At 41.3% G+C, this 25,317-nt stretch overlaps 1 long non-coding RNA gene across 1 annotated transcript in view; it reads left to right on the top strand.

Moving 5' to 3' along the window:
* Nucleotides 1-185: 185 nt before the first annotated feature.
* The window catches only part of LOC112392921 (uncharacterized), a 35,027-nt gene continuing 9,895 nt past the window's right edge, over nucleotides 186-25,317 (top strand). Inside the window, exons 1-3 of the long non-coding RNA XR_003001787.1 lie at nucleotides 186-430; nucleotides 9,718-9,791; nucleotides 16,070-16,390. This is a non-coding gene — a long non-coding RNA (uncharacterized LOC112392921). The remainder of the gene's footprint in view (nucleotides 431-9,717; nucleotides 9,792-16,069; nucleotides 16,391-25,317) is intronic.

Consider the following 25,317-nt stretch of genomic DNA (forward strand, 5'->3'; position numbering starts at 1 on the left):
GAATCTTATCGTAGGCCGGTATTGATGCAACCAATGCAACGTACGCCGGCTGGGACGGGGCGGGGATAGAGTTGATTGGCAGAGCGTGCTCCTATCGCTGAAGCCGTTGTTCCTTGGGTCGCTGAGGGGAGGAGACGAGCGGCGTACGCGGAAGGCAGTTTTCTCGACCTTCAGGCGCCCGGAGACAAGCTGGCGCGAGGTGGCTGGCGGCAGGTAGCTGGAGGACCGCTCTTCCGGTACCCGTGGAGCTGGTGTTCTCCCTGCCAGGCCCGGGAGTGCGCACGTTCCTGACCCAGTCTGGCCCGGCTCGGGCTGGCAGCCAAATCCGCCTCTGCGCACTGGTAGTGAGTCCTCGGCCAGGACGCGCAGCTCCGGAGCCCGCGCGGACGACCTTGACCATCTCGGCCGGCTGTTTCCCCCTGAGAGAAATGTGGGTGGGCCACCTGCGTTGGTTTCAGACAGGGGGGTCATCCTACTAAAAGAGAAAGTGTCCAGGAATTCCTTTCTGCCGCTCTTACAGTTTGAAGCTTTTGCTCCCCTGTCCTTACCGAGAGAGCTTGGTCCTCACGGACCTTACGAATCTAGGCGCGGCCTCCTCCTCCAGCTTTTCTCCCACGCAGGCACTCAACCAGATCTTGCTGTCGTCAGCTGGCTGGTATTCAGACTGTCTCTTCTTTTAGTCAGGCTATTCCTTCCTCCCCAGCCCCTCTCTCCATCTGTTGACCTTCAAGATCCAGAGCAAATGCCTCCTCCCTAAAGCTTTGCCTTAACCCGCACTCTGGTTAAAATCCCTCTCTCTTTCCTGTGCTTCTGTCCCTTGTTGGCAATATTACAATTGTGGGAAACGACCAAAATGCCCAGTTAAGAACCTAGTTCTGGAGCCAGACTACCTAGGTTTAGATTCTAATGCTACCACTTACTAACTTGGTCAGGGCTAGGCAAGTTACTTAATCTCTCTGTTCCTGCTCCATAAAGTGGAGATAATAGTACTTTTCTTAGGGTCGTTGTGGGGATTATGTGAGTTAATACATATGAAGTGTTTAGTTGCATATAGTAAGCACTCCCTAAATGTTAGCTATTGTCATCATTGCACAGATGCACACCCCTTGTAGATGGTAAACTTCCTTTGGCTAGAGATATTAACCCTGTATTAGTCTCCCTTAGTTTCTTGCACTTAGTAAGTATTCAATAAATGGTGGCAGGAGGAGTCAGTTCTTTTGGTTCAGAAAAAAGCAATACCTTACCCTCTGTTCATTGGATAATATGACAAATCTCAAAATGAATCTCATTCAAAGTGACAAACATAAGCCAAAAGTACTTTGTGCAACACCTGCCAACCTTTGTATCATTTGCTTCTTTTCAGAAACAGCCTCTGGTTTTAAAGATAACTGTCAACAGTGTTTCATTAACAACACTTTCCTCTAAGATTGTGAGTTCAACACTGAAGGTGAAATGACAATGAACTTTCGGTGCTTCCATAAGCAGAGGCAAAGGGCAACTGCTGAGTGAGATGTTTATATAGCCCAGCCTTACGAAAGTTTGATTTAAAAGTATGATCTTCACAGCGTTGGCCAACAATGTCATGGTCACACCTTACGTCATTCCCTGGGGGAAAAACAACCCTAAATTACCTAAACATCATCAACTTAGCTAAGTCCAAATAAATATTTATTGGCAACCTAAGCAGCCCCATAACCAAGTCAGTGCTGACAGGGGCATAGAAAGTACCATATGCAGTTTTTCTTCATGTCCCCATAATTATCTGTTCTGAATTTTAGAAAGGGGCAAACAGTTACTGGGTGTTGGGGGAAGGGATTGCATATTATGTGGGATGCAAGTCTCAAACTTTTTTCCTCGGGAATATGTTTCTTGGAGATTACTTTAAATTCAGTAGCCTTCTATCTTGAGCCCTGCAGTGTGCCCCTCTAAGCAAAATGCCTGTATTGAAGTAAACAAAATGCTTTCCAGGCCATCACTAATTTTAACACTTTGACTTAGAATGGATGCAAGACAGCCTCCCTGCTGAATGGATAATTCAAGCAAAAGATTCTTGAGAGGCAAACATTGCCCAGACTAGTAGGCAGCCAGGTAAAGTGAGTGTCCAGGGAAAGGGCAGTAAGGATCAGAAGGAAAAGGGGCAGGTATTCCCCTGGCTCCTGACTTCATTATGACTATCTGTCCCTACCATCTCCCTTCTGCCTTTTTTTTTTTTTCCCAAAAGAATTGGAAGGGAGGAAGTAGGAACCACATAGCAACAGCTTGATCGGGAATGAATTCCTTTAGAATATACTCGCTTGGAAATCTGAAGCCTTTGGGGCTAGGCAGCACTGCCGCATAGCATAAGAGACAGGCCAGGGCAGTAGCGGGCACTGCATGGACCCCTAAGCAAATCCACACCTGCTTATTGTACTTAATCTTGCCGCTGATACCCAGAAGGTCTATGCTTAGCAACAAGAGAGGGAGGAGTTTATCACACTTTGTACTTAAGCACAAAGCGCTTTGGAATGGTTATATTTGGGTATATGTTGTCACTAAGGGTAGGATATTATTTAGAAGCTGAGTTGTGCATTGAACAAAAGTTTCTTTAAAAACCAAAGCTGTCCCTTTGCTGTACAACTGAAACTAACACAACATTGTAAATCAACTATACTCCAATAAAAATTTTAAAAAACCAAAGCTGTTAGAGGAGATCTGTTTGATAGTCACCGTGTGACCAAATCGTGGGCAAGAAAGTAAGAGTAGAGCCCCTAAGCTGGTGCTGGCTTCTGATTGGATTGAGTTTACTCTTGCTAAGGAAAATGATCGCTTATCAACCACTCCCTTCAGCTTAACTGGCTTGTTTCCTGGCTGTGCCTTGGTGGAACCATTTCCCCTTGCATCTCTTCCCTCACTTCTCTCCTCCCTCCCTTATGTATGACTTGTCTCCCCACCTGCACACATGGATTGGACCAAGTGAAGGTCTCTTGCTGTTTCCTATTTCATAGAAGGGCATGTCTAGTGAGGCCTGCGGTGGACAAGGTCTAATGTTAGTTCTAAACTAGGCACCTACACGGGCAGAACATTTTTTAAAGCTGCTGAGGCCTTTGTATAATATATCAACAGGACTGACAACTATGGATGGGTTTTATCTACTTATTAATAGAACTAAGTTCCAGGGCACCATTTAGAAATTGTTGTGCTATATAGTTTTTGCACTTTACTTAGAAGCAGTGTAGCATAATGGTTAAAAGCGTGGCCTCTGGGACTAGATTTTGTCTGTATGCCTCAGTTTCCTTACTTATAACATGGAGATAATATTTCTACCTCATGGGGTTACTGTGAGGATTAAATGATTTAATGTTATTAAATGACTGACTCTAAAATGCTTTGAACTGTACTGGACACAGTAAGCACTCAGTATAACTATCATCATTGTCCTCATCACAGATGTTGTTTACAAGCATGTGCCTCTGAGATTTGTTTAGTTTGTTCGTTGATCAGCTGCACAGTAGAACAATACCTAGGCTTGCAATCAAATTCTGAAATCAAATTCTGGTTTTGCCTCTTACTAGTTTTGAAAGTTTGAGTAAATTAATATGTCTGAGTTTTAGTATTCTTATCTGTAAATTGGGGGGAAAAAGGTTTTTTTCTTGGTGTTGATACACACACACACATGCATTTAACACAGTTGTAGAAATTATTATCATGAAAATTACAATTTAGTTCCTGGGTAGCTAGAAGGTAATGGTTAGACTATCTTTAAAGTCTGTCTGCCGTGGCCTCTTGAGGGCATGTACTCTGAAATTTTTTTTAATGGAAAAGAAAACAGAACATAATTCTTAATATCTTCAACCCTTCAAGAAATCTTTGTAGAGATCTGTAAAATCTCAAAGCAGTTTAAAGGTAACAAGACATTTAATAATTAATTAAAATGTAACTATATTAATAATAGCCCTTAGTATTTCTTTATTATCTTTTTCTGAAGAGTAGAGAGTGTTTTAGACACCCTATTCCACTACTCTCTTAACATGCCCAGGTGACTGTCATCTCCAGTCAGAGCAATACAGAAAAGGAAATAGATCACCCTAGCTAAAAGCTGATGAAAACGCACCAAATGACAGAAGACCAGAAGGCTACAGACCTTAAAGTCAGAAGAAAGTTTCCTCCCCTTGCCCCGTTTCTCCCTAAATGCATCAAAACACAACCTCTTACCTCTAGAGCAATGTCTTAAGCATTTTTCCCCCGAGTTGTAATATCCTTTTTTTTGTTGTTAGGTCATGTCCTAAAAGTCCTATGCTTTGATACAAGAGAAAGGTAGATGAAGAGATAATGAAGGAAACAAATTCAATGTATTTTCCAAGAACACATTTCTTTTAAACAGCTCCTAAAGGGGTAGTGTAAAACCTTGTAATAGATTGTCTTCCTCTACCCGACTTGTCTGGGGTGGAGTGCGGGGTGATGCGTGGATGTAGAAGTGTACTGTGAACATTGCAACATCCTGCAGTAGAGGGCAGCACTGCCCTTCTTTTGCAAAACGTTGAGCACTCAACGAGAAGGAAAATGAAAAGCAAAGCTCTTGACCACTGTGTCCGTGCGTTTACTTTTACCTAATATTTAAAAAACAAAAAATTAGAGTATTTTTCTTGTTTAGGTGATTATGTAGAAAGAACGTCAGATCCTGTATTGACCTGAAGTAATTGGTGAAAAACGCAGGTTTTAGGATATGGGCTCTGTTCAGGATATGGGTTGTGTCTGACAGAGATAAACAGTAGCTTGACCCTAGGCAATCAGATAGGGTTATTGTATGAACAGACCTAATGCTCCTCTGCACTTTCTGGGGAGAAGTCAGTCCACTGAACTAGCAGGATGTGGTTTTAAAAATGTGTGTAAGTCTTAGCCCTGATAACTGCTTTTAAATTTGAATTCACTGACTTTATTCTGCTGTCTGTGTTAGTTTTCCTTTCTGTCACACCTGGGTCAGATCAGACCTGTACCATATGTATTATGACTTTAAAGAATGATGTCAGACATGATGGGTAAGGAATGTCTGTCATGGGACTGCAGTTGGCTAAATGGCTGTGTGTATACAGTGGTGAAATTAAAGTCTTGCATGTTAGTCCTCATTCAATTGCAGTTTGACTTGAGTTTCTCTATGCAGTAACTAGCAAGAAAAAAATAATCCCTTGTTTTGTATTAAAAGTTACTTGATGCTCTTTGGCAGGATGACAGCGAGGAGAGAATAATCATAATTCTAGCTAATACATAACCATAGTGTCCCTGGCACATTTGGATTCTGCTGTAACCCTCAAAACTTTCTGGCAGCAAAACTTCAGTGCCAACTTAAATAAATCCCACTAGGAGTAAGAACTGGAAGACCTGAGTCTAGTTCCCAGTTCTGCCATGTGAACTTGGAAAAATTACGACCTCTGAGCCTTTGTTTCCTCATCTGTTAAACGGAGATAATGTCTCCTAGATCTGGTAAAAGGGTCAATTTGGAAAATATATGTTAAAGTGCTTTGAAAGCCCTTTAAGTACCTAACAAATATTTCTATCACTGTAGTCAGATTCCTGCTTTTTCTAAACTCCTATAAGAATTTGTGTCTCTCCTCCTCATTTGGTATCATTACATTGCCTGAGATTGTACATTTTCATGCATACTTAACTTTTTTCTCCAACTTGATAGCTTCTTAGTTCCTTGAGAACTGAAACCACCAATTATATTTCCTGGTATCCTGCACCGCAACAAGATATTTGGTACATAATAGACATTCAAATATTTGTTAATTGATTAAAAAATACACTCTAATGCAGAATTAACTCTTTTTATTTAATTATGGTAAAAAACATATAACATAAAATTTACCATCTTAACCATTTTAAAGTGTATAGTACAGTAGATTTAGCTACATGCACATTGTATACAACAGATCTCTGTAACTTTTTCATCCAGAATTAATTCTTAATAACTATCTTCCAAATCACCTGCTTTCCAAAGCACATCTTTGTTGATTGGGCAAAAACAGGAAAAAAATACAGGACTTTCACTCTGCGGATAGGGATGTGTAGAACAAGGTAATCGAAAGACTTCTACTTTGTTTTAAATTCTCACTCCCCTCAGAGAGGTTCTGTCCTGGTCTCTCTCTAACCATTTTCTCAGCCATTTTCTATAAACATGGGAATATATGCCAGAAAAGAGAGGCGCCTCTATAAAATGCTTTCACAGGTCATTTATGTCTAGCATATAATTAAACATTTACATGAAGAAAACTATCACGTTAAAAGAAACTCTGTTATTATTTGATTTCCAGAATATGTGACTTCTGTTAATTACTGAAAATTAAGTACTATTTTTAATCATTATTGCTATCACTGTAGCAATTTTTTGAAATTTAAATATTTAAACTACAAACAAAATAGGGAAGATAGTGGAGATTTTTGAAACAGTACTGGGGTGGAATAGACTTTCCCAATCACGACACAATCTCAGAAGCCGTAAAGAAAAACATTGACGATAGACACCATAAATTAAAGTATGGTGACTTGGAAAAAATATTTGCAGGCTGCTTATCAGTCACATCTAGTAGATACTCAGCGCTTCATTGTATTGATATAAAAATGAATTAAGGATATAGAGAAATCAATCAGGAAAGAATAAATACAAATGGCCAATAAATGGACCAAAAATCATACTCATTATAAAATTGAAACCGCACCAATTAATCCATTTTTGCCCATCAGACTGACAAAAATATTTATAAATATGGATAAAATAGCGTCGTTGAGAGTGCAGGGTAAGGTAGGCACTTTCATGCACTATTGGTGAGAGTGTCACTCGATAAACCCTTTTCTTAGAATGCATTTTGGCAATATCAGTCAAAATGTGTATACCATTTCACCAAGCAATTTCTCCTCTTAGGAATCTATCCTAAAGACATTTATACACGTTTACAAAGAGAGACAGTCACATACAACTATGCATTGCAGCATTGCTTTAATAGAGAAATAAACAATGACATACTTTCCAACAAAGGTGTTATTTTATAACCTAAAAAATCAAGTTTTTATTGAAAAAATAACATTTGAAAGAGACAACAAGAATACAAAATTAAGATAGTCTCTAATAATGGTAATTAAGTAGAACAGACAGAGGGAGGAAAATAGTTCTACAAAGCTCTAGAAATGTAGTAATTTAAAACTTCAGAAGTTATGAGAATATGTTTTAATAAAGATTAATGTGACACACTACAGTTTTGAGCTGATCTGGAAATCAAGGGAGCTCTTGAAAATCACTTGTTAGTAAAATAGTAATTTTTTAAAACATAAATCCCAAGACATTGTGTCTCAGGACCAAAAACAGCTCCTGACATCTAGTGAACACTCAGTAAATATTGGCTGAAGGAATGAAGGAGGATGATATCTCCAGCAGAGTTGTCGTAAAAATGGATACAAAACTGCCTACAGATTAGTGCTTGATACATAGCAAGTGTTCAGTAGATACTAGCTCACTAATTTCCTGGAAGCCTGTTGGTGCTTAGTACCTGCTTGGCACATTACAGGAGTTTGTTTATTTAAAACCATGTACATAGTGCTCACTATATGGCAGGTACTGTTCTAAGTGCTCAATAAAAACTAACTCAAATTACAATAACAATGGAAGTAGGTTGTCTTATTGTTCCATTTAACAGATGAGGCAATTGAGGCAAAAAGCACTGGAACAATTTGCCCAAAATGGCACAACCATAAAATGGTTGGGATATGAATTTAGACAGCCTATCTTCAGGGTCCCTGCTCCACTGTGCCATATGGCCTCTGGTGTCATAAAAGTTTATTGAGTGAAAGAATGCATGAGATGTTCTGGTTTTAGATATTATATTGTGCTTTTATTCCAAGGACTTCAGAATATTTTATATTAATGCATACCAAAATTTAATCCCACAACTTCTCCTTAAGGTAGAGCATATTTTAAAAAACATTTAAAATGTATTACTGGTTCATTACTTGAGTTTAAAAAGACCACAGGAGGTCCTTGTTCTGTGGTGGAGTCACTGTATTTGCTTTCTGACATCATATTAATTTCCATACAAGAGTTCCAAGTTCGGAACAGAGAAACATCCTGCTCTAGAAATGGAAGAGGCATAGGGCTTACAAAGAAAAATGACCTAACAATGTCAAAATTATTTAAAGGGATAAGGTGTGAGTTTTAATCTTCCACATGACTAAAGCAATGGGTCTCCAACTTTTCCAATCAGGAATCCTTCTTCCGTAGCTAAGCTTTGTCGACTGAAAAAATATTCACAACCTAAAAGTTGAGAGTAATGTTTTATTTGGTGGGAATTTTTAGGGCTTCAAGCCCAGGAGGCAGCATGTCAAATAACCCTGAGAGAACTGCTCTGAGGAGGTGAGGGGGGAGCTAGGATATATAGGAGTTTTGCGACAAAGGGTAGGTAGTAGGAACAAATGATTACTGTTAATTAAAGAAAACTAGAAATCTCAAGTTAAGGAATTTATTGCTTTTCTATGTATGGGAAGATGCAAGAGTCTGGGCTCACTGAAATCATTCCTTTGATATGTACTTCAGCTAACTGGGGCCAGTATCCTGTGTTCTCTCATCCTGAGTTTCCTCAGGGCTCACCGTAGGGAGCAGCTGCAGCCTAATGGCTGCTAGATGGCAGGTACACTTTTCCTTCCAGAGTTCCCTCAGGGCTCACCAGCTCACCACTGGCTGTGGCTGCAATTGCTGATGACTGTGACATCTTTTCTTTACTGATATGGCAGTCAATATTCCATTTATCAGCTTTGTAGTCTTGAGAGCCTTTTATTTTTTACTTTTAATTATAGTTTTAACCTTAGTTACATTAAAACTCCATCTCGTAACATAATACCACTGTTTCTTTTTCTTCATAATTTTCTTCATGATTTTTTCCATTCACTTCATTCATTTTATCAATATTTATTGACCATCTACTATGTGTCAGGCATAGCACTGGGTGCTAAAGATAACATGGTGAGGGACTTCCCTGGTGGTCCAGTGGTTAGGACTCGGAACTTTCACTGACATGGCCTGGGTTCAATCCCTGGTCAGGGAACTGAGATCCACAGCCGCACGGTGTGGCCAAAAAAGAAAAAGATAACATGGTGAACAAAAAGACAAAGTCCCTGTCCTCACGAATTCTCTAATCTAATGGGGGAGACAGACAATAAAAGCAGTGCACAGATAAAATTGCTAAAATTACAGCCATGGTGAGTGCTGTTTGTCCTTTCATGGAAAAGGAATGTGAAAGCATATTAATAAGGGGAATTCATCTAGTTGAGGCCAGTTCTTTCCCCTCAGAATGTTCCCTCCAGCGTGGATAGCATTCCCCTTCTAATTCCCACCCCAGCAGCACCTCTTAGACCCTACAGCTTGCACATATTAATCTTAAATTTCTGGAATCTGTTTTGGAAGCCAATGTTTTCAAGAGAAAATGGCCCATTAAAATAATACCTTTATTATCTTATTAGTGCTTCTAGCTCTTTTGTTCCAAATGATAAAAACGCAAAAACAGCATTTTAAAAAATCTAGTTTCTATTAGTAAGGTACAAGTATCTTTATCTTTATGACTCAGTTGAGAAATGTAAAACTAGTAAAAAATTTATTCTGAATCACATAGATCTTTATTAATTAAATAAAAACAGATATCAAGAGAAGGGAGAATCAGAAACGTGTACTTATATGTTTATTATTCTTATCCTACACAGGACAGGAATCTCTAAAGAGTGAGAGGAAAACTGATGACAGGGACTGCCCAAAGAAGATGGAACTGTCATAGTTGGTGAGTGGATATCGCCAAGAGACTTATGGTGTCTCCTCCATGTCTGACGGAGATAACAGCCAGCGCTGGGCTGCAAAGTCTCCTCTGGAAGACCACTGAACCAAGAGAGTAAATGGTGTGCAGAGACAAGTCAAGTTCAGAATTGGAGCCTCTGGTTCCCCCAGGAAGGAATGGGTTGTAAACAAGGTGAAAGGCGGTGGGATGAGCACTACAGGACCCATGGGCTACCATCAGGATCCCCCAGAAGGGAAAGTTACAGAGACAAGAAATAGTATTGGGCAAGCTCCAGGATTACAGATGGTATGACAGCCAATAGGCTTGGAATGCTTTTAGTGCCATATTCAGGATGTGCCCCTGTTTAGGGCATGGGATTCCAAGATGAAAGGCATCCTTGTTTAGCTGATGTAGAGGAAGAGCTTCTTTGCTGTCCATCCTTCTCCACCCTATATTCCCTTCTCCTTTAACTCCTTTCTTCGTCATGCTAAGTGTCCATCATTTCAATGACACCCAGTTTCTTCTATTGAATTGAGTTCTCCATTGTATTTAGCTCACTACCTTTAATCCAGGTGCTTACTAATGAGTGTGGTCCTCAGATCAACAGCATCAGAGTCACCTTCATGCTGGTTAGAAATACAAAATCTCAGGCCCACCCCTGACCTATTAAGTTGGAATCTGCATTTTAAGAAGATTCCCAGATTTTTCCTAAGCATATTAAAATTGAGAAGCATCATTTTACCCCCATCAGCTTCCAGGACTGTAAAATAGACAAGGTCATTCCTGGCCCACCTTGCTCACAGCTTTGAATTGAAGATGCTGAGATTAAAAAAGGAAAGCATTCCCAAAGATAAAAATGCCATGCAGCTATTAAATATCATATTTATTTTCACTTGGATAACTTGATCTACTCAAGGTGTTTTCAGAGTAAATGATTAAAAATTAATCAGTGACTATTTGACTGTCTCTGATTGCTTCCATAATAATTGATTGTACTATCTTAAAATGCTCTAGAGTTCTGTTTTATTTTGTTTAATGTGTAGATCATGATTCTCAATCCTTGCCTCACATTAGAATTTTCCAGTTTTTTTCTGAAAAAATCCAAAGCCTAAGCCCTACTCGCAAAGATTCTGAATCAGTGGGTCAGCAGTGCAGCATGGGTATACATCATTTTTAAAAGTTAGTAATAGCAAACATATTGGAAACAATTTTAATGTCTACCAGTTAGTGAGTGATTCCCTAAGTAGGGCACATCCCGATAATGCAGTACTGTGCTAATGTGGAAATGAATGAGGAAGACTCATATGTACTGCTATGAAAATATCTCCAAGATATATGTACTATTCAGGTTTTTTTTCAGTTACATAGCAATATATATGATCTCATGCGAAAAGATGAGTGTGCATATATACATACATGTGTATGTAAATGTTCAGAAAGATGACTGAAATATACTTACTGAACTGTTGACAGTGGTTACCTCTGGGAAGAGGAATGGGAGGGAAAGGGACTTTTTGCTGTGTAAACTTCTAAATATTTTACGAGAATGTATCCATGCACTACTCGTGTAACTATTCCAAGTGCATTCCAGGGCTATTGGTTGTCATACCATCTGTAATCCTGGATTACAGACTATTTAAGCTAATTATTATTTTAATATTATAATCTTAAATGCATAATTTTATAATAAATAGCAGAGTGGCTAACAAAAAATAAATCTATAATTCCTGCACCAAACAAAAACTGCTAGGGCACCAAGGTTTTTGTTATTAAACCTGTAGCTTTTCGATTCTGGGATTACTGGAATTGTGTTAGTCTGACTTTTCCAGATACATTCCCCCCACACCCCCGATGTTACACTTGGCATTGTCGCTAATAACCTCTCTGGTTCCTTGGATATCTCATCCGTGCGAGCAGATCCCACTTCTGGAAAGATCTCTACATTAGCACTTTGTAAATTCTCCCTTGTCCCAGGCCTAAAAATCACTAGGGACAAAAGGTCTCCTACAGCTCAGCCATGCTGAGAGCCAGGTCTCCCCCATTTTAAGCAGCTGAGAAAAGCACACTGATTAAGCTACAGTATAAGGGCTGTGCGTCTTGTCTAGGGCAAAATTCTCAGAGTCTGCTCTGATAGCTCATCCTCTTTGAAATGGTGATTAAGAACTGGAAGTGTATAATGAGGGAAATTGCTTATGAATCTGTGCCTCTCAGCCCCAGGCCACTTCTCTTTGTCTGAGAGAAACTCAAGGATTTTTACCCTAATAGCATTGGAACAAAGTCTGGGCTAAGGCAGGCTGGTGGGACCCTGCTGACAGCTCGTTAGAAACTGTCCCTCTCCCACTCCCTCTTTCATTCCTTCAAGTTACAAAGCCTGACAGAGTTTGATGGGAAAACCAAGGCGGTAACATCCCCCGCGGCAACCAAGTCCCTGCTCATCTATCTTTGACAGATAAGGAGAATAGATGTCACCTTCAAAACACCTCACTCACTGGAGCCAAGTGTACCAGGACAGCCCTGTCTCCCTCGCAGGACCCTACAGGAGGAATCCAGACAACGCCCACCTACCACAATTGAGATTTCTCTCTAAAGAAAATCATTTTAACCAGACAGTTCCTGAAAACCAAATGCCCACTCTAGTTGTCCTCAGAAAAGGGCATAACATCTAATAACTCAAAGAAAGTTACTCTTTGATTTACAAAAGTCTTTTCCGGGTTACACCCTCCCTGGTCTTTGAGGGCTGGTGACCATCTAAGATCTGAGAAGTCAGTCTAGGTTCCATGCAGACTGCTGGGAAGGGGGGGTATGACAAAACAAAACAAAAACATCTCTCCACACCAGCTGGCAGAGGCTGCGACGCACTGGAATCAGCCCAAGCTTCTGTCAATGGTTCTCTGACTTTAACATGCCTCAGACAAATCTGTGAAGCTTGTTTAAAATGCATATCCCAATTCAGTAGGTCTGGAGTAGGACCGAGGAATCTGCATTTCAACAAACTATCTAGATGATTCTCACTGCTGCTACAGGGTAGCGCCTCCAGCAAGGGCTTCTAATGGTGCTTCCAGCACACCTCTTGGCGGAGCTCCTCTTCGCCTCCCCCAGCAAGCCCAGAGTGGGTCCTCAGCAGCTGTTCCTGTTGGAGGTGAGGCCTTTTGTCTTTAGGATTCTCCTGGCCATAACAATAGTCCCTCACAACAGAGGCATCTCCCAGACACCAATCTCTCAGAGCCCTTTCCAGAAGGCAACTCCAACAAAGTCCTGCTGAGCCCGATGCTGCCACCTGGACACAGTGGCTGTTGGTTTTAACCAATTGCTTTTTATTGGCTCACAGGTTCTTAAACCTCATTTTGCATCAGAGTCACCAGGGGATCTTGGTAAAAGTCCACGGACCCAGGCCCTGTCCCAGAACCTCCTAGAAATAGAGGCAGTTGATCAGTAGTTTAACAAGCTATCAGATGATGCTGATGCACACCCAAGTTTGAGAACTGCCATTGGAAGAAAAGCAACAATCACAGAAACATTAAAGTCCAACCACTGTTTTGCAACAACTGAAATCTAAAACACTATTAACACTAAACACAGTTGGTTCTCCTTCCTTGCTCTCTTACTGTCCCTAATAACTTTCCACTCAAGTATTTAAATACTTTCCTAGAGGGGAAAAGCTACTAGACTACCTGACTTACTAAGCACAAATATGCTGTGGTTTAAGAAAATCTATACACAGAAATCTAAACTTTTAAAACTAATTAGAGATTATTTTTATCATTACAAAAAATTATAGTGATAATAATAACTAATATTTATTATGTTCTTACTATGTGCCAGGTACTGTTCTAAGCACTTTCTAAGCGTTAAACTATCTGATATTTATTAAGCACTTGCTTTGTAATGAAAACGGTTATTTCATTTAGTGCTTCATTTCCTCGAAGCATTCTAATAGATGGGGTAACAGATGAGGAAACTGAGGAACAGATAAGTTAATTACTTGCCAAAAGTTGCACAGCTGTTAAGCGGTAGACCTAAAGTTTGAACCCAGAGCCCAATTCTTAAAGATTATATCACCTCGCTCATGTTATAATGATAGGGCTTTATTTAACAAATGTCTATAATTAGATTGTCAAGTGCCAGTACTGGGGGTTATGTTCTAAGTATACAGTGACAAACAAGATAAATACCCTGGCTTTCTGGGGCTTCTGATCTGGTGGATGATCCAAATGTGTAAACAAGTCATTCAATGCAGTGTGAGGAGTGCAATACTGGGAAACTGCCGGGATGGGTGGGTGCTGGACACGTAGGCTAGAGCAGGAGGACCAAAGAGTTCTAAAAGCCCAGAGTTTAAGGACCACAGGACATGGTTAGTGGAAGAAATGAAAAATGGCTTGGTCTGATTGGAGCAGAGAGGGAAGAGAGAATGTGTGAGCAATGAGATTAGAAAGGTAACCTAGCCCCAGATTTTGAAGGACCATGTAAAGCATGTTAAAGGGTTTTAGCATGCAGGAAATGGGATTCCCTTAGAAGGTATCAGGCAGAGCATGGAGCTAAGGAGAGAGATTTGGCCTGATCCGTTGACTTGTATGTCACAGGCACGCAGTGGCCACTAAAGCCACAGGAAGATAATATCACCCAAGGAAAGGAGAAGAGGGCCTTGGACAGCAGCTTTAGGAACACCAGCATTTCAGGGCTGGAAAGAGAAGGAGGAGGCTCCCCCAAAAAAGATTCACAGGAAGGAGGAGGAAAACAATGAGAGGTAATATAATTTGCCCATGTTCACAAAGCTAGTAAGTGGCAAACTTAGAATTCAAAATGTCTCTATCATCCCAAAGCCACATTCTCTCAACGTCTTAAATATTGTTTTCCCTTACTGCCTGGTGATGTAAAAGTTTTATTTATACGTTTTTCCAGGGGTTCATTTATATAACAACAAATTTGTAATGGAATTTGTTCAGTGCATCCTTGAGTTGCATTAAGGAAGCAAACTCATGAAACATGCTTGTAGCGGCCTCCTTATGGCTCTCCTTGTGTGCCCTGGCAAATCTTTGGCTGGGACATGCTCTCCTTCTACCTAAGAATGCCCCCTAGGACATAGCCATGCACAGTTCATTGGCAGACGCTTAGGATTTCTCTTCAGAAGTCCTTCCATGTGGCACAAGGGGCACGTACAAATCCAGGAACCACTCTGGGTATCCATAATTAAGTGCAGGATATACAACAGTTCAGAAGTTATAAAGTAAAAATAAATTATTAAATCCCCCTGTCTCCCCAACCCCATTGCCTATAACCCATTCCCAGAAATACCATTGTTAACAATTTAGTATATATCCTTAAATGCATTTTCTACACATATATAAGTAAGTTTTTTAATGAAAGGGATCATATTATCTGTATTGTTCTGAGACTTGCTGTTTAAACTACAAAGTGGCCATCTCTTCACATCAGTGTATGTAGATTTACTACTTCATTCTTACCGCATACCAGTCCACATTATGAAGGTGCCATTATTGCTTTAATCAAATCCTCTATTGATGGCCATTTGTATTGTTTCTAGGTTTGTTTTGTTTTGTTTTCAGGACGCTTTGCTTCTGCAGAGTGTGAGGGGCCCAAAAAATGTTGTTTGGGCTCAATTTTGGACCGAACATTTTTCTGAATTTGCCATTGTTTGTGCTTAACTTTCTTCCCTTTTTGAGCTTGTTGGCTGTTTCCCTCCTGCTGTTCCCTCTAATCTCACTAATACTCAGTTCAAGGTATGTTTGTTGCTTTAAAGATCTCCTTACAAAATCTAGGACTCTTTGGAGGAGGTGTGTTCAGCAAATAAACAAACTACCATCCCGACTTTACATTCTTATTCTAGAGGATTTTGGAGACGCTGGAAGAAGTTCTCTTGTTATCTGGGAATCAGCTTAAAAGCCTCAAGTTATGTTTAAACTGTGCTTCTCATTTCCTTTTTAACAGTATCATAGATAAAGATTGACTGAATATGTTTAAACTGAAGGCATAGCCTATAACTTCAAAGAGTTCACTGGCTCCTACAGTCTACTGGGAGGCAAAATTAGTGTAAGGGAAACAATTGGAGAGCAGTTGAGTATTAATTATGTGTTACAAGCCCTTGGGCACCAAAAGTTCAGGGAGGAGAAAGCTGGAGGAGTTCTCTGCCCCTCCAAGGGGAAGGTGGAACTTGAGCTGAGTTAGAAAGCAGGAGGTAACTTTTGGAGAATTTTAGGCAGAAGTTGGAAGGCGTTTCAAGTACAGGGTAAATTTTCATACCTTTTTATTATCTGAAATTTTCTTAGTTTTTGTTTAGGATCTGCTTACCCCCCTGAGAACATAAGCTTGATGAAAGCAAGGACCGTTTCTTATCACTGTTGAATCCCAGTTCCTGGTACAGTGCCTGGCACGTAGTGGATGGTCAATGGATTTATGAATGAATGAACAAATTAACAAACAACCATGGGGTGTGTGAAGAGCAGTGAGAAGACTGGACTATTTGGAAAGAAGTGTCTTTCCTTGAGGAGTAGAGGAATCTCCGATTCTCCAACAGACTGGCAGAGGAACAAGTAAATGGGCCCGCATGGGATTCAAAACACAGGGGCAAGTGGAACCAGCTGAACAAGGTATGATGATTGCCAAGGTGGACCCTGTGTAGATTGCAATAGGTCACTTGAATCTGAAATTAAATTAAAGCACAAACAAAGGAAAATTGATCTGCATAGCCTCCTGGACTCTGCTTGGTCAGCCGACAGTTAGACTTAAAAAAAAAAAAGATTTGTTCAGTTCTACCCTTCCCTTGCTAAGAATACAGTAAAATGTTAATGTGATCACAATACTTTTATTAACACCTACCATGATTGTATTCACTCTTTAAGCAGATAGGTTCATTTTTATCTCATATTGAACCAGTTGTTGTCCAAAATAATGTTTTTTTTATTTTGTTTTTATGTAAACTTGTTTTGTAGGTCTTTCCGTCCTATGCTCGTAAATTGATTATTGGACCTAAATGCAGTGCTTCACATTCCTGGCACATCCTCTCTTATTGATTTTAGACCATCTTTCACCTTATGGAATTCATTTTAAACCTTGATCCTATCATCAATCATAGTAGTTGCTCCTCTTAGCTTGGGGTAATCCATATATATGGTCTGCAAATCCCCAAGGATTTGGATGCCTAGAGATCCTTTGGAGAATTTTAAGGGGCAAGGAGTGTTTACCAGCTGATATACCACCAGCCATGTGCAAAAAAGAAATGACATTTGGCTCTAGGATGACATTAGGCTCATGGCTACGTGGGGCAAAACTTGAAGGTAGTTGGAAAGGAGAAACTGTTGGAATTCCAAGTTAAAGCAAGCCAAGGTCAGAATCTCCAGTTTAAGCAACCCAGAAAGTTTTCTTCTAGGAAGCAGCGTTTTAGATGCAGAAAGGGGAAAAGTAGCTTGACAAGTTTTGAGGCAGACAGCAAGGGGGAAAGGCCATGTTGCTTAGTTAGTTGATTTGACTGATTGATTGATTGATTGATTTTTGGCTGCGTTGGGTCTTCGTTGCTGTATGTGGACTTTCTCTAGTTGCTGCGAGCGGGGGCTACTCTTCGTTGCGGTGCGCGGGCTTCTCATTGTGGTGGCTTCTCTTGTTGCGGAGCACGGGCTCTAGGCTCGTGAGCTTCAGTAGTTGTGGCACGTGGGCTCTAGAGCCCAGGCTCAGTAGTTGTGGTGCACGGGCTTAGTTGCTCAACGGCATGTGGGATCTTCCCTGATCAGGGTTCAAACCCGTATCCCTTGCATTGGCAGGCAGATTCTTAACCACTGCGCCACCAGGGAAGTCCCATGTTGCTCAGTTTAGAAGCAAAACTAGGGGTGAGAGAAGGATGACCAGCCAAGTTAGATTGTGAGCCTCATTGCCAGGCAGGCAGATATTAAAATTCACTTAGAATCGTGGACTACTTGGAATAATCTTCCCTTCCAGCTCTCAGGAATAAGTCCTACTTTGGGGGTTTAAGATGTTTCTCCTCCTCTAGCCACAGTCCAGGTTCTTCACTGGAATTCTGCCTCATTGAGACTCCTCTGTACCTCTCCTCTCACTCTGCCTCTGTTGTAAAATCAATTACAATTGGCTTACATCTCCAGTTCTGGGTACATTTTCCATCTGCTCCAAACATGCACACCCTCCGACTGTACCATTCCCCACTCCTCCCACCTCCCCCACCCCCTTCCTTCTCCCCATTAACTTTATCTCCTTAAGCAGCTCAGGAACACAGATGTTTTCACCCTGTAGCTCCCGCACAAGGGTATTTTCCCAGTGTCTCTCTGTGTGTATGCTCCAGGCACAGTCTCTCTGGGGAGGGAGAGAGTAAATGTTTTCATTCCAAACCCTCAGGGTCAGGTCTTGTTTGTCTAAACTGTGTTTGTTGCCATAATTATCAGATTAGCTGATCTCTGGCAGCAAGTTGGGGGGCAGGGGAGGGGGAGGATTAACCCTTTGTAGGGTGGTTGCTGTGTTTTGTCACGGGAATACTTCTGGGAGGAGCTGTCATTTCTCTTCTAACCTGGAGGATTTGGCTAGAATTCTTTTCACCAATGCTAACAGGCCTCAGTAATAGTTTGCTCTGAGTCAATCCAGCCACCCAATGGGCTCCACTGCTGGGATCCAAAAGGCATTTAGTAGAGATGGAGGTTGAAAGGGCATCTCTCCAGGGATCTGCTGGGGAAAGAAAGAGACGGAGCTTAAAGAGAATCTAGATAAGTAACTCAACAAGGGGTATCAGCGTCTCTCAGGCTGAATAAGGAAACCAGGAGTATGCACTGGACGTCTTCAACCTGTCCATCCACCCCCTGCCCCTTAGCATAAAGGCTGTGAGACTACCAGGCCCCATTTAGGTTTGTTTGGGGATTTTCTGTTGTTATAAAGAATACCACGATCATTTTCACCACTGCAGTTTTCACAAAACCAATGGTCTCCCTTTGTAAGAATATTCCCAGCTTTTGTCATCAGACTCAAATGGCTGGGCATTTCAAGATTTTCTCGTCTTCCCTTGTCTCCCATAGCACGACTGAAAGATACCATAAATACAGAGGTTGCTTTCTCCTCTCAACTCCAAGAGTAACAACTCCTTTGCATTTTAATTATCTCTTTTACAAATGAATAAATCTTGTCTCCTCAAAAGTGTCTAGGCTCTGGGCTTCCCTGGTGGTGCAGTGGTTGAGAGTCCGCCTGCCGATGCAGGGGACATGGGTTCGTGCCCCGGTCCGGGAAGATCCCACATGCCGTACCGCAAAAAAAAAAAAGTGTCTAGGCTCTTTGAGGACAAGAATATCCTTGAGTCCCATACATTGGAGGACCTAAACATATAAATAGGAAGTTCTTAGTAAATATTTATTGTTGATAGCGTTCTTCTAAACTTCTTTTTTCCATTTCTCACCTCTGTTCCTTTCTGTTTTGTGTTTGATTTTTTGTGTGTTTGTTTGATTGTATACTGATCCTTTATTTCTGGACCAGTCGTCCAATTCATACTCATCAAATCTTCCTCCTTTTTTCACCAAACACACACACACATGCACACACACACACACACACACACACACACAGAGTGAAGAGTGAGAGAAGGAAACTGGAAGCTAACATTTACTGAGTGTCTATATACCTAACATTATGCAAACTTATTCCATGTGCTTTTCAAATACCTTGTTTGAAACCCACAATGGCTTCTGAGATAAGTGCTATCAGTCACATTGAAGGAAGTGGAGACTCAGAGAGTTGTCACATACACAAGCTCCCACAATTTTAAGTGGTAGAATGAAGATTGAGCCGCAGATGTCCGTGGCCCTAAAATCCATACAGATCCCATCTTTCTAGTTATGGAAGTGGAGAAAAGTTCAGACAATTAGGGAAAACACACTTTTACCAGAACCCTGACTAAAAATCAACCAATCTCTCTTTGGTATTTTTTCCCCAACGAATATAGCTATAATAAAATCTGTATTAAAAATAAAAGAAGCTCAAACCCAATACACAAATTCTGAACAATATTTTATACAATAAAGTAGTTTTGGAATTGCCTTAGCTTTAGTTATAACTGAATTAGACTCATCTGTTCATGTCCATTCTGTTTATAAAGCTGTCATTGCTTGAAAGCAAATATGATTTTAAAATATTCTATGCAACCCAGACACTGATGCACCCAACATTGAAAAAAGTGGCTGCTGACATAGAATATTCCCATGTTCTGAGAGGACAAAAGTCTTTCCTCTCTACTGATGTTGCCAGACCTGGTTGCAAATGTAGATAGGGTCTTGGAAAGAAATGTACACAACCAGATTTGGGCAGGAGTTTTCAGTTCTGTCCCAAGAGCAGAATTCAGGTGAACGTCCATGGAAGCAAACAGCCAGTGATCCAGCTCCCTTCTCTGCTGCCAGAGAGGTGCTCTGTTCAACATGCAGCCAGCTAAGATGCCACACATCTCCATGTTCTACCCAGGGTTCTTCTCTCCTCACACCTGCTCACCCTTCACCATAAGCCACATAGGAGAAAGATCCTACAGATCTTGAATAGGTCAACTGAACTGTGTTTGTCAGTTGTTCTGATGGGAAAGTTAATGGCAGACAGGTTGAAATGATTTTGTTCCTGATCCAGAAATCTCACTGACGTGGAAAGAAATCCACTTGGCTATATTAGAAAAGTTTTTAAAAACACTGGGAAATGGAAGGAGAGATGATACAAGTGCCTTAAAGTAAATTCAAAGAAGGACTTACTTTAAAAGATCACAAGGTAGGAAAGGTGATTTTGGCACCTTGCGGCAGAGTATTAGCCATATGTAGAACAAAACAAGGCAGATTCTTATGAAAGAGAGTCTCAGGTTCCTACAATACCTTTCTTGATCCTGGCTATGAACAGTGAGCTTGTTGTTATTCAGATGCTTGAGATCCCACTCTACCACTAATAGCTGTGTGACCTAAGGTAAGGCACCCACCCTCTCTGGGACTTGTGGGGAAAGTTGAGGATTGGACTAGATGACATCTAGATTCCTTCTTTTGTGGATATGCCATCAAATTCTGGGCCCCTGTAGGGAAGCAAATAGGAAACGGTGTTTAGAGAAATTACATTTACTCAATTTAATATATGCAAAATGCTAAGAAAATGCCTGGCACCCAGTAATTCTATAGAGGTATTAGCAATTATTATTATACTAGATGATAAGGCTGATGAGGATGGATCCATGCACTACAAACACATTTTTACCTCCACATCTGTAATTCAAATGTCTTGCAAAAACCTTGATAGGAGTGCAATGACCTATGGCTGTTGAAAGTTATGAATAACTATAATTCATGGAAGGAGAATTTGCAAAGCAAACAACCACCACGACAAAATATACGAATGTTTTCTTTGAAAACCTAGCTTTCTTATTTGGTCGTGGAATGGATTAGGCTGACTTGGGAAGTAGTGAGTTTCCCTTCACTGGATTCAGGGACGTAGATGTCAGGCGGCCAGATGGACTGCACTGACTTTGAAGAAACTTTCTGCCAAAATCTCTATAATTCCAAAGTGAATCCCAGAATCACAAAGTATCTCAATGCCTGTGGGCAGTAGAGGGTGGCAGAGGCTGGACTTCAGCCAGATTACTTAGTCCTGTAATAAGAGCATAATATCAGTGCCATAATATCAGCCTGGAACATCTTGCACCTTAAATAGTGAAGCTGTGCCTTCTAAGCCTTTAGTTGAAAGGTGATTGGTAGAGTGCATTACTGAGTAGTATCCTGGGTCATTCTCTCTTTTCAGTGCTGAGAGTAAGAATTAAAAGAAGTAAGGAATAACAGAGCCACACAATAAGAGAAGGGTCAGAACCAGAGCTCAGGGTTTTTTCTAGTTTTTCCTCCCTGTGAAGAGATGGTATTCTCTTGGGCTGAAGATGTAGACCTGGATATGAGTAGAGGCTCATATGCAGTGTTAGAGCAAGATAAATGGCAAGTAAAACAGAAAACGAAATAAATAATCAGAAAACAGAAGGGCAAAGGACAGCAGATAGAGAGTTGGAGAGGCAGAGGGAGAGAAAATAAGGAAACGAAGGGACTTTTCTAAAAAAAAAAAGTTTATACTTTGAATGAAAGAGAGAAGTAGAGAAACAACATTTAAAAAGAAAAGGGATGGCAGAGAAAGAAAGTGGTAACATATTGTACATGAGTACTACAAAAGCTAGGTAGAAAAGAGTAATTAGGGTTGAAAAAAAGTCTATTATAATTTAACCTAGTTATCTGATGAGAATATCTACAGGTGCCTCTTTGCAAAAGATAGTCTCAGCCAGAGGCCTCAGGATCTGGGAAGAGACCTCCTGTCAACTCCCCAAGAATTTCAGCCTGTCTAACATAGCATAGATCAGTTGTTAACACTGGAATTAGAAGCAAAGCTTCTGTTGAAGCCCCTTAGAATCTGTAACCTACCTTTCCTTGGAGGGCTCCTTTCCTTCCTCCCATCACTTCTCTCTGTCCCCTTCTTGACTTCACTGTTACTTAATTGACTGTGGGGTGCTTGGTCTGGAGAGCCTTCAGAAATGCCTTCCAACCCTCCAGGCAGACAGTTCTCTACTTCTGCTTTCATATTCCTTTCTTCTTTCTTTCTATGATGGCTCTTTTATTGGGATCTGAGGTTCGGGGAGGTTCGGGGAGTAATCTAAGGATATGCAATGGGAGCAGGGATGACTCACATGACAGCTCAACTGTGTTGCTGTGGCTCAGCTGTCTCTTTTTCTGGTGCAAAAAAAAACCTAGAAGAGTTGGTTCTAGGTCCACAGAGAGGTTGCTTGCTATCAGGTATTAGTCATCACTGGAAGCAGAAGCCATGTTACAAAATGGCTGAATGTTATTTTATAAACAGTCGTGATAGTGAACTAAAAAATTTAATGAGTACTAAAGGTAAAACCATAGATCCCTCCCTTGAGGGGCTAATAAACCAAAAGTGGTAGCCCTAGACCCCTGCAGTTCAATAATAATCATCACTGCCTGATACTGAGCACGGAGGTGCTTAGGTACTGGGTACAATGCTGAGCATGTGACAGTCATCAAGTTATTTAATCCTCATAACATCCCAGGAGGCAGGTTGTCAACTGTTGTTGTCATCCCCACTTTACAGATGAGGAAATGGAAGCCTAAAGTTTAAATAATTTACCAAGATCACTCAGCCTGAGACAGACTGGGATTCAAACATGCTTGGAGGCACCTTATTAGACTGCCTTCACCCATCCCCTTTCTACATCAGCCAGAGTCCACTTAATGACTCAAGACTGACTGCAGGAGGAGTGAAGTCCCCAGATTCATCTCATTCCCATTTCAACACTCATTTTGAGGATTCATGCTTGGGAGCCGCTCCCGTGAGCGCTTCCTCACTGTGTCACCTGTGATCCAACCTGCTTTAACCTGTCTGTTCTTCTACCCACCTGAACCTGCAGATGCCCACACTGAGGAATCCTTGGCCCTGGGTTCGTCCTTCTCTTCCCCGCTTTCCACCAATTCATCCAGAACCCTAACCACATCAAGCCTTCCCAGCAATGGTGGTGTTACCCCCAACTAACTGCACATACCTGGGACCTTTGGGGTTCCTACACGTGCTGATTGTCTACTTCCTAAATCAAGTGAATGACTGAGTGAAGAAGCATAAACCTCCTTCAAGACATGAAGTCCTGCTCTCTGGAAGGCTCTCTGCACCTCCTATCCAAGGTGTAGTGTCTTCTTTTCAAGTACTTTCTGCCCATAGCAACAGTCCAATAAAAACCTTCACTTGGACTCGGTGCTAATTTGGAATTTAAAGTGACTAGTTTTGAGAGATAATGCAAAGTATGCATGCAACCAGGATTTTGGAATAGAATAGGACAGGAATGTTTTCACATAATGGTTACTAATATAGTTATTTAAAATCGTATTATATTATCAGTTTTCACTGTCTCTAATAATACTTTTTAACCCAGTTTGAGGTTTCCAATTATCTGAAAATAATAATGTTAAAATTTATAATTCAGAGTTTTTTTAGATCAACTTTCCCATTCCTCCAATCCCACCACCCTGCCTTCCCCACTCCCTCCAGGCATCCAAAATGGTACAATCTATATGAATAGGGCTGACTGTCTACATCAATTAATCTGTTAGCCTCTGGTACAAGTGCTTTTTCTGTCTCTCAAATTCAAATCATTTCCTCTCCTTTTACTAACATGGGCATTCATGCATTCAGTTCAAACAGTTGTTTACTTAGGGCTGTTCTGGCCTCCACAAATGCACAGTATGGTAACGGTGCAAGACAGTATGAGAACAAGTGCTCACATGAGGGTCACAGCAGTGGGGAGATGGAAAGAACCTGGGCCTTGACCACAGCAGACCTGGGTTCAAAGGCTGCCTTATCTGTGAAATTGGAGTATCCACACCCAGCTCATAGTGTCATTGATAACAGAACACTTTGGGAGGGGTTGTTGAATGCTGTGTGCATTTACCTCTTCAATCTTCCCTGAAACCCTACATAGGAGGGAAATTGGACTTGGTGGGGTGGAAAGATTTGCCCAGCCTGAGGTCTCCCAGCTAGTTAGTGATGGGCATTGCTGGAATTTGAACACATTCTTAACTCTGAAACCACACGACACAGATGGGATTCGAACCCAGCCAAAATTCAGATTGGGACTTTAACCCGTGAGCTGAGACTCGAACCCACTCACTGTCTTTTAATCGAAATTGAACACCTGGTCTCAGGACTTACTGAAGCTCAGGTTCTTTATGTCTCAGCGCAGGAGGAATTCAGCAAGAGGCAAAGTGATAGGTAGATTTATTGAGAGAGATGCACGACACGCTCCAGAGACAGAATTTGGTCCGTCTCAAAAGGCTTGAGAGTGGGCCCAAAATTTGGGGTGATTAGTTTTTATGGACTGGGTAATTTCATAGGCTAATGAGTGAGAAGATAATTCCAACTATTTTGGAGAGGGGTCGGGGATTTCCAGGAATTGGGTCACTGCCCCCTTTTGGCCTTTTATGGTCAGCCTCAGAACAGTCACGGAGCCTGTGGGCATGTCATTTATCATATGCTAATGTATTACAATTTATCTTACATTCATAGTAAATGTTCCTTTACTTTTGAAAAGTGCTATCCTTGTTTCTGCTCAAAAAAGGGAAGCTGAGGGGCTTCCCTGGTGGCGCAGTGGTTGAGAGTCCGCCTGCTGATGCAGGGAACGTGGGTTCGTGCCCCGGTCTGGGAAGATCCCACATGCCGCGGAACGGCTGGGCCCATGAGCCATGGCCGCTGAGCCTGCACGTCCGGAGCCTGTGCTCCGCAATGGGAGAGGCCACAGCAGTGAGAGGCCCGTGTACCACAAAAAAAAAAAAAAAAAAGGGAAGCAGGAGATTTGCCTTTACCCAGGTTGGCTCAAGGAGAGGATCGATGTGCCCCTTTGGGTTAGGTGTGGTGATGGCTGCTGGAGAAGTGGGGGAACTGGGAGGAACTGGACAGATGGAAAGGGAGACAGTGGGAGGCAAGTCAGAAAGCTGTGATGACTCATCTCTCACTGCAGGGATTCCACCACCAG

Source organism: Neophocaena asiaeorientalis, unplaced genomic scaffold, assembly GCF_003031525.2.
Source record: "Neophocaena asiaeorientalis asiaeorientalis breed wild unplaced genomic scaffold, Neophocaena_asiaeorientalis_V1.1 scaffold240, whole genome shotgun sequence".
Lineage (NCBI taxonomy): Eukaryota > Metazoa > Chordata > Mammalia > Artiodactyla > Phocoenidae > Neophocaena > Neophocaena asiaeorientalis.